The sequence below is a fragment of the Ornithodoros turicata genome, chromosome 2 (genome assembly GCF_037126465.1).
Source record: "Ornithodoros turicata isolate Travis chromosome 2, ASM3712646v1, whole genome shotgun sequence".
Taxonomy (NCBI): Eukaryota; Metazoa; Arthropoda; class Arachnida; order Ixodida; family Argasidae; genus Ornithodoros; species Ornithodoros turicata.
The window spans coordinates 58807918-58818029 of NC_088202.1; positions in this window are offsets into that span (position 1 = coordinate 58807918).

Below are 10112 nucleotides of genomic sequence, written 5' to 3' on the forward strand. Positions count from 1 at the left end.
AAGCGCTCCCTTCACTTGGCCCCTGCGGAAGTAAAGCTGCTAGAGTAAAACTCGCTAGTGCGTTCCAAATTGGAATATGCTTCCAGAATTTGGAATCCCTATCAAACGTATTTGGTCGATGGATTGGAAGGTATCCAGAACAAAGCTCTATGGTTTATTTTTAATGTACACGATCGAACGCAAAGTATCACCAAAAGAAGAAGACACGAAATTTCTTCACTCAAGGCGCGGGGTAAGATAGCTGGACTTGCACTAATACACATGTTATATTAGTCTGCTTCCTTATATATTTAGACAGCTCATTTTTTCTCTAATAGAGTACATCATCCTTATAAATTGAGTTGAATCTGAGCCGCACTGATGCTTATAAATACTCTACCTTACAGTTGGGCATATCGGAATGGAAAAGTCTTCCCCTTGATGTTGATGTTTTGAATGACATTCATTCTTTCCAGCGTGCACGGGGGGGAGGTGAGACTTTGTTTTTGCATGACTGATGCCTATATTCCATCTTCGTACCTGATCACATGTCACAGCACCTTAAGTGGTGAGGCATCCGCCCTCAAGTTACGGACATGTTTCAGGTTTCAGAAAGAGTAAATAAAACCTGAAACATGTCCGTAACTTGAGGGCAGATGCCTCACCACTTAAGGTGCTGTCACACTGGACCGACAGCCGACAAAATTTGTATGCCGACATCGAAAGACACGGTGTCCTTGCACCTGTCACACTGCACAGACCAAAGACGGGCGACGCATCTGTGTGTCTGCCGGCCGTCACTGCTGGACGCTGTCGGCGCCCGCCGCTGACAAACATGCCTGTCACACTGAACGACAGCCACAGCGCTGCTGCCGCCACTCCCGCCACCACTTTCATCGAAGATAGCGTCCTGCAATAAGCAGAACCGTATGGGAATGTGCGCTGTGGTGTTATATCTTGCGCTCGACTCGGACAACGACGATGAAACCAGTAAAAAGCCACGATCATTGTGGAGTAGGAAGTGGCTCCTGCGACGAAAAAGCATGGGGTGCTACGAGAATCTCATACGAGAGCTCGCGCTTGAGGACTCTGGAAGGGTACGGCCGCTGGATTCGCATGGACACGGCAACTTTTGAGAATCTTTTGGGGAAAGTGCTTTGGGGAAATAAACTTCACCACATAGCACGCCCCTAGCTAACCATTATCCCGAGTGACATCGTTCTTTCCAGACTTGTGCCCGTTTCTCGAAAAAAAGTAATTGATTACCGTTACCGTTACTTCTACGCAAAAAGTAATGGATTACCGCTACCAATTACCCGACTCCAAATGCAATTGAGTAAGGAGTAGAAAAGTAACGCGTTACTCCGGTCGTTACTCTGCATTCCCGCAAATTATACCCGTCTTTGTGTGCCTCGGAAAAGAAAAGAAGAAAAAGTTCAACAGCGGAACAGCTGAAATAAAACGGAAAACAAAAACGCGTAGGACAGGTACCTCTGTACGTCTACCGTATTTATCGCCAGGGAAAGACGTTGACCCGATTGTGGAAGGACATTGCATGGAACTTCACCATGACACGCTAAACCTCCAAAGCTTCAGGTACCACCACACTCGTGTTGTAGGAAGAGATTAGGGAGAGAGACCTTGAAATTCGAGAACGTTATTACAATGACCTCCGCTTGCTATAGTAGAACGGCCCAACAAAGGCTGACGGCACGAGGGGCTTGACTTGGGGCAGAACATCGGAAAGATAAGTTAATCTCTGCCGGAAAAGTACTAAATTATTGAGTAATCGATTACTCCGAAATGTAATTAATTACTCGAATATTACTTTGACAGTAAAGTAACTGATTACTCGAAAAATTACTCAAAAAGTAACTGATTCCGAGTAACTCAATTACTAGTAACGCGTTACGCAACAGTCTGGTTCTTTCCTGTGATTTGCTGAAACGGGAGGCGTACGCCATTTTTGTGGCATTATGCACTTCATGATTGCCACAAGAATGGCGTACGCCCCCCGTTTTCATCAAATCAAGGGAGAGAACGTTGTCATTCGTGATGGCGGTTGGTTAGGAGCGTGCTATGCAGTGAAGCTCTGTTATTCGAGTGTGAGACGATGACTAAAGACGACACGAAGTGACTTTGTTACCATGTGGCGGGCAACGCGCCCCAGGCACGCGTTGTTCACGTTTCTCCCGTGTCATCTCCCGTGTCGTCTTCAGTCGTCGTCGTCCTCACCTCTCCCGTGAGACGAACGACGAGGGGTGACCAAAAACGAGTTTTTAACGCATGGTGGTTTTCCTTCTCCCCGCACCGTGATCGAGTCAGAGACGATACTCTCAACACCAGACTCTTGGTGCACACGCATATTCTTTATAAGAATAAAATGTCTTTTATCTGGTGTATTAGTTTATGTTTAAAGTTACATATTACAAAATAGTGAATATTATCAGCTACAGAGGCTGTTGTACGTTTCATAAGTGTTGTACACATCGTCCCCCCCTTTTCGTCTGCTCGTCTGTGGAAGTTCGTGCGCTTTTCAGAGCCTCGTCGGACAGCGGCTCCCTTGTCATTGAGCGGAAAGCAATAACTTCAGACACCCACGTGTTTGCATGTTTAATAAGGACGATGGATTTGAATATGGAGTGGCTCCAATTCTGCTGTATCGGATTTCCCTTGAAACCCATTTAACAAGCTAATTAATGAATTTTCGCTGATTAGTAGTCCGGTAGTTCCATACGACGTCCTATAGGATATTCACCTGGCCGTATAACCCCCCTGCGAAAATTAAATTTATGCAACTTTAATAGTTTTTAATAAAAAATCTGTCCTGATTTAAAAAGAACACCCTGTATATTAAACCATTAATTACAGGCTATGTCATGCCCTAATAAACCATTATCATCTTAACGCTGTGCTGCTCATATTAACATGAACACAACACCTTCCCGAACTGCAAAGCAAAATATTTCCTTTCGGAAGCGCGCACTTCCTGAGAAAACTGGTTCACAAGATTTCGCCCAGCGGCGGCGAGCTCTCCGAGCTCGTTCGCGCGTATTATGACGTCAGGTCATCTGACACTTTTATTGGCTGCAAGGCTTGTCAGCAACGGCGAGGGAGCAACGTGACCGGAAGAGTGCTCTGTGTCAGTCCTGCGACGAGCAGCGCCAAATACAACTCAAAAAGAAAAAGATGGGGGCGCGCACCTCACTATTGGAAACGCCATCTAGATACAGAAGGTCTGCCTATTGCCTCCTCTCCCTCATTCGCTACATGGACATATATAGTCAGAATTCGTCTGCTGTTGCGATTCCCGGTCTTGCGAATTCAAGAACTCTCAAATGATTGCAACTAACTTGGGTCCTGTAGACCTGAATCTCTAGACAAAAAGTGCAACGCGCTTTCCAAAAATTCAGTCTTGAGAAAGATATGGGACCGTTTTGTACTTTATTTTGAAGTTTACCCATTTTGTATGCGGGGACGTTCAACCACTACTCGCAGACGACGGTGGTTCGTCTCTATGGCTAAGATCGCTGAAAGCACGTTCGTGATTGGCTGCTACCATTGAAAACACAGTCCTAGTTGGCTCACTCTTAGTTGTTACGTCACGTCGAGGAGTAAGCAAGTTTTCTCTATCTAGGTGGTGTTGCTATTGGGCGGGAGACGTGACGTCACAGACTGGCAGCCGAGGGAAGCACAAATAGGCTGATGCACCTTACGTGTAAATCTACAGAAATTACCTTTACCGAAGGAACGTCTTTCTCTGAGACACGAAATCGAAAGCTCCCTTGCGCACCAAGACTGCACAAGCATCGCGCAAGGTTTCCAGAGCTTGCAATCCAATTACTACTCCTGAGTCCTGGCTTTTTTTATTTTTTTTCGAGCGCTTCCACGCTCCTTTACAGACACCAACCATGTACGTTCTCTTCTCAACCTATCTCTGACGATGATAGGGAGCGCATTGTCTATCGTGACACAGCTCCATTGGGGAGAAGAGAGCTATTCCGCATGCACGAGTCGTCATGGGGCAGATTGTGATCACTACATCGCAGTGTGTCTTCCATTCCGCTCGCTTTGTTTTCACTGAGGGCAGTTTGCGTTGCCCAGGAGTCATAGAAACCACAAGGAGAGAGGCTAGAAGAAAATCTGGACGAGAGAGGAATAGGGGGAGAGCAATGACGTGTACGGAGGCGATACCTCCTCCCACCGTTGAAGTCTGGGAGGCGCTATGATCGATACCGTGGATTGAGCAACGGCCTTTTTACGCGTGAACGCCAGTCCGCTTCGGTCCAATCGTCCTGCTTGCTTCCGCTGTGCTCCATGTGCCATGCCGTGTGCGAAGTGTGTTTCTTTTGTCTGCTATCACCGTGTGTGCTTGGATTGCCTCCTATTTTGTAAGGAACGGATATTGTACTGTTGAAACCTTATGCTGTGGCATGCGAGAACGGCGCAGGGAGCTAATAGGAGATACCGTTCGTAGCATAGGCCTACCGTATCAATCATGGCAGCTCGCTTGTTGATATGCCCCTCTTCACTCGCAATTTGTTTCTAGTTATCATGAGAGTTTTACTGCAGGAGTGCTTCCCTTCGCACAAATAACTAACATCCATCTTGCTTTGCGCCACGTCGCTCCATATGTCACAAAATCCACGAATGTAGGACACGCTGCGATATGTTTACCGTACTACCGCATGTCAAGCTTGGCACGTGCCGTTTCTATGTACCTGCTCCCAGAACATCGCACAGCTGCTCTTGCCTAGTTCACAGCGCTTTTCTATTGGTTTCAGGAAAGACTCGCCGCCATAATGTGTTCTCAAAGTAGGCCGTATATGCAGCACGACAACGTGGTTAGATGAACGCCCTATATATCCAGGCTGCACTTCCGCACTACTGCACAAGATGTGTCCTCATTCCATGTCTGCAGCAATGTGACTGAACCGCATTAAAGGACTCTTAAAGCGCGAGTTTACTGTACTCGGTTCAATCCATAGTGCTGTCGTCCGGGTGAAGCGCTCGTATTCTCTGAAGTGAGGAGTCAGCAAGGCCGCCAGCATGCGGTGGACGCTATGTCTACTGTCTCTAATCTGTAAGTATTATACCGTAGATACCGTACGTCCGAAGAGAAAAAAAACCGTAACCAACGTAGTACACGTTTCGGCCGCCCCCCCGTCTCAGCAAACCCCACGATGGTTTCAATATACCTTGCGATGTCTCAGGAAATCGAGGGAGGACATCAATTGAAATTGTGGAATGCGAATTATTAGGTAGTGTAGTAAACGTACAACGTTTAATACCAATGCTAGAGGTGCAAGGGTGCAGGCGAGGTGGTACATTGTAAAGCGACGATAAAACCTGGGACACGGAACAGAAAAAAAGACAACACGACACGTTCTCGTGTCGTGTTGTCTTTTTTCTGTTCCGTGTCTAAGGTTTTATCGTCGCTCTATAACGTTTAATACGCCAGAAGAAAGTGATGTGAGCATGACTACCATGTGGGACTAGCTACTTGGAAGCTCTGCTCGAGTCCTTTGGGGTGCCCATGACAAAATAAACCCGAGGCACCAGATTAGCTGCACATAGTCCTTTGACATCGTTGAATTATTTTAGTGTTTTCATATCAATATCACATCAGCTGTTTTACCATACTTTCTGCTGTACGCTGTAAAGGCTCCTTTAGCTGTAAGTGCTCGTGTAAAGGCACGTAAACGCTCAGAAAAGTATCGTGGACGTCAATAACTACGATCATTTGTTATTGGCGCCACTGTGCATCATGCAACTGTAGAGTCTCTGCCTCTTTTCAGACGTTTTGACAACGACCACATTTGCGAGTGACCTGTAACCAAGCAACGTGATATAATCGTTACGTTAGATCAATCCTTCAGACGGCAGTCGGACATAAGTCAGGCTTGATGTCGGACAATAGACTCACATTCGCTATCTGTGTTCCCTTCGCTATCTGTGTCATCATGCATGTTGAAGGTCATACGGCACACACAAAACGAAAATATTTTACTTTGTATTGTTGACTCTATGAGATGAGCCACAGAAGATTGTGTACTCATCTTCCTAAGCTTTCCCTAACCATTTATCCCGCTTGTTACCCCACTTGTTATTCGTATCTCGCCTATTTCTATCCTTGAGTCAACAACTGAGACAAGTTCTAAAACATTGCCACATTGCTATCGCACTGAAGTGCAGCATCCCATCGTATACTCTCGAGGAGTGCCAACACCACTGTGCTTCACATTTAAACCGCCCCGCATATCTTACCAATTCCCTCCCCTGGAAAGCTTTCAAATGCTCGGGAAACATAATTTCATTCATACTTACTCGCTCAAGTGGAACTTGATGATCCCGTCCACCACTCTGAAGCCTTTGCACTGCCACTGTTTGAAGAAATTTCGCTGCGCCAAACGTAACCTTTCTCTCCCAAGCCACATGCGGACATAATAGCTCACAATATTTCTAAATTTCGCCTTGCTCCAACAATCACCTCCATGAACAACCCTACACCTATTAAGCCACACTTGATAGACAATTGCTGCGGCGACCAATAGATAGAAGCTCTGCTGCTTCTTAACTACTTGCCCGATATGGATCCCCACAGCTTGTTCAAACGTAAGACTACTTAATCCAAAATATTTTTTGAAGCATAACCACAGGTATGCAGGCACTTTACACTCAAAAATTGCATGTTTTACTGTTTCTGTGCGACTACAAAGCGCGCAGTTCCGTCTACTGGTCTTACCCCATAAATAGAATCTGTCTTTCACAGGTAGTACTCCATGCCCTATTCTCCACAACAACGATTTCCTTTTACTATCCAACCAGAAGCTATTCAGTCTTTTCCATCCCTCTCGTGTTATCTGGGAAGAGGAGTTCTCAACAAATTCTTTCCTCAAGTCTTTGTAGATTTCCACGACCTTGCAATCGCCATAGTCCTTATTATTGTTCAACTTTTTAAGCTGTACAAGAGCCTGTTTCGCTACGTTGTATAGTCTTGGCTGGTTTTCAGACATTGGGACTCTATGATCAATGCTTTCTTGCCTAAAAAGTTTTATGTTAGTGCCCAGCCAAAATCTCGATAAAAGTTTCCCGGAACCTTCCTGAGTTAGCATTCTGTAAGCTCCATGTACCGCGTATGCCTGTGCTAAATGTCGAAAGTCCGGAATTTGCAGGCCACCATCCTCTATTGGAAGCTTTAATCTTTCTTGCGCCACCCACTGAGTCTTTCCACTCCAAATGAAGCTAAAACAACATTTCTCTATTCCTCGGCATACATCCCGAGATGGGTGAATGACCGAGAACAAGTATGTATACTTTGGCACCACGATCGCTTTGATGACCTGTGCTCTAGCCATCAGTGACATTGCAGGCTCGTCGTGATCGTTCATAATCTTTTCGACTGCTGCCTTCAAGTAGAACCAATTCTTGCAAGACGCTCCATGCTTATCAAATAGGATACCTAAAATTTTTACTTCATCAACAACTCTGAGCCCTAGATCTCTTCTTGGGTACTCGCCCCCCATGTACAGCATTTTCGATTTCTCTTTGTTAATTTTCGCTCCACTTCTTGTCCCATATTCTTCTAAAACGTGCAATGTGTTCTCCACGTCCTTTTCACTCTGAACAATCATTGACAAGTCGTCTGCATAGGCGACTATTGTCTTTGTCTCTGCTGAGCCAGGTATTCCCACTCCCTTGATTGATGAACACTGATAGAGCTCTCGCAAGAGGCGATCAAATGCCAGGACGTACAAAAGAGGAGAAAGAGGGCAACCCTGCCTTACATCTCTTCGAATAGTAAATTCCTTCCCTAGACAACCGTTGATGAGCAACCTGCTCTTGCATCCTCTATACATCTCTCCTATAGTGCTTACTATTTCATTTTCTGCTTCGACTTGTTCTAGCGTTTCCCTCAAAAACGCATGTTTCAACCTATCAAAGGCCTTTTCTTGATCAAAGGCCATTAAAATACTACGTACGTCCCTCTCCGCTAACCACTGTATTACATCCCTGATTTCCCAAAGTTTGTCCTGTATTTTTCGACCACCGACTGCTGCCCCCTGAAATGGCGATATCCAGTTTTTCATGTTTTTTTGTAGCCTCTTTACTAGAACCTTTGCTAGAATTTTGTAATCTACGTTTAAAAGTGTTATCGGCCTCCATGCTTCCAACTGCTCCTTTCGCTGGGGGTCCTTGCATAACAAAGTAACGGTTCCCTCCATAAACTCGTCTGGTCGTGATCCCTGTTTTAGAGAGTAATTAAGCACCTTAACCAGAGAGGGACCCAGGAGGTTCCAATACTGCTTGTAGAACTCAGCAGGCAACCCATCGGGTCCAGGTGCTTTTCTGTTTTTCAGGCTACGGACAACCTGAACAACCTCCTCGCAGTTCAGTTCAACACCCCTGCGGGTGTAATCGGAACTGAAACGGTCCGACTCTGTGAGGTCTCCCCCGTACAAGTCTGAGAAGAACTCTCTGGCCATTTCAGCTATTTGTCTCTGACCAGTGATTCTGCTGCCGTTTTTCATTAGAGCCTCCATTGGTGGCTGAGCTGAAGAAAGATGTTTGGAGAGGAGCCTTCGGGAGCCCCAGGCTTCCTTCTCAATTTTATTTTTCGCCGCCAAGTACCTTACTGCCTCCCACCGCTCCTCCCTCAGGAGTGCCAGGTGATCGTTGGCAGAAGAAAATGTCACACCGGAAAGAAACCCAGTGCCAGTTTGTTGAAGTTGGCGCAGATGTGCCTGAAGTCTGCATGTCAAAGCACGCTTCTCATGGGCCTTTTTCCGGCCCCAGGCTCTCAGACAGTTCCTGATGTCATCTTTGAGTTTTACCCACCAAGCAAATGTACTGTCACTCTCCCGGACCGCTCTCTCAATTAAGGTCTGTATGTCCGCATGAATTTCTGGACACTGCAGTAATTTGGTGTTCATGCGCCAGGGGTGTCGGGAGCCTGGAAAACCCACTTTTGTCAATTCAACTAAAACTCCCTTATGATCAGAGATGTCAATGGTCTCAATCGTCTGAATATTTTCTACATTACACAACAAGTGACTTGACACATAAATTCTGTCTAGTCTACTTCCCCCCCAATTTATTTAGTCGTGTGAACCCATTTCCTCCTCCTCTAGCAAGTGTCCAAGCGTCTGCCAAGTTAAAAGCATCTATAGCCTGCCGCAACTCTGCAGCTCCAGAAACGTTTTTATGTACACCCGATGATGTATCTTTTGCATCAATTACACAGTTGAAATCACCTCCCACAATGAAACTGTAAGCTCCAATGAAATAGTAAGGAAGCTCATCTCTATAAAACTCCCCCGACTCATTTGCTTTATTTGGCCCATATATATTGATCAGTCTAAGCAACGTGCCATCATTATCTATGTCTACGGTTACTATTCTCCCGTGCAGGTCTTTCTCAAACTTGATAACTTTGACCTCTCTTGGTTTTAAGAAGATGATGCCGACCCCTCGTGAGTTATGAGTTCCGTAGCTCCAATAAGACAATGTGTTGAAACATCTGTCAAATTCTTTTGCCTCCAGCTGTTTGTGCCAATGCGATTCTTGAATGAATATACAATTCACGCCTAAAAACCTTGCTAGGTCTATGACTTCGTTTTGTTTCACTCTACTTCTAAATCCCCTTACATTAAACGTTAATAATTTGAAAGTCATTGACGAAGTCGGGGAAGGGTTCAAGAAAAACACGCCGGAGAACAGCAATCTCATCTAGACACGCACCCGTGGCGCATTTACCCGCCCTCTTCCTTCTCTTCGATATCCTCCTCCTTTTCAGAGTCATACCCCTATCATTCCTTTCACTACTGTCACTCACACGCCCTTCACTTTCAGATACCAGAGTAGCTACGCTCTCTCCACTATCCGACGCCTCGTTATTTGACCCAGGAGACGCACAAAGCGTTGGGGTGGTTGATGCGTCCGACACATTCCCTGGGTCACCACTAGAGCGATTTTTGAGCACCTCAACTTCCTTTACGTCCACCCTACTACACCCTTCTACATCCTCCGGCTCCTCCGTACCCTGGCTTTCGTCATCCTCAGCATCTTGCTTGTTCTGATGCTGAAGCTGATGAACCACTGCACTTTCCTCCTGAAGTGCGCGCTGATTTCCT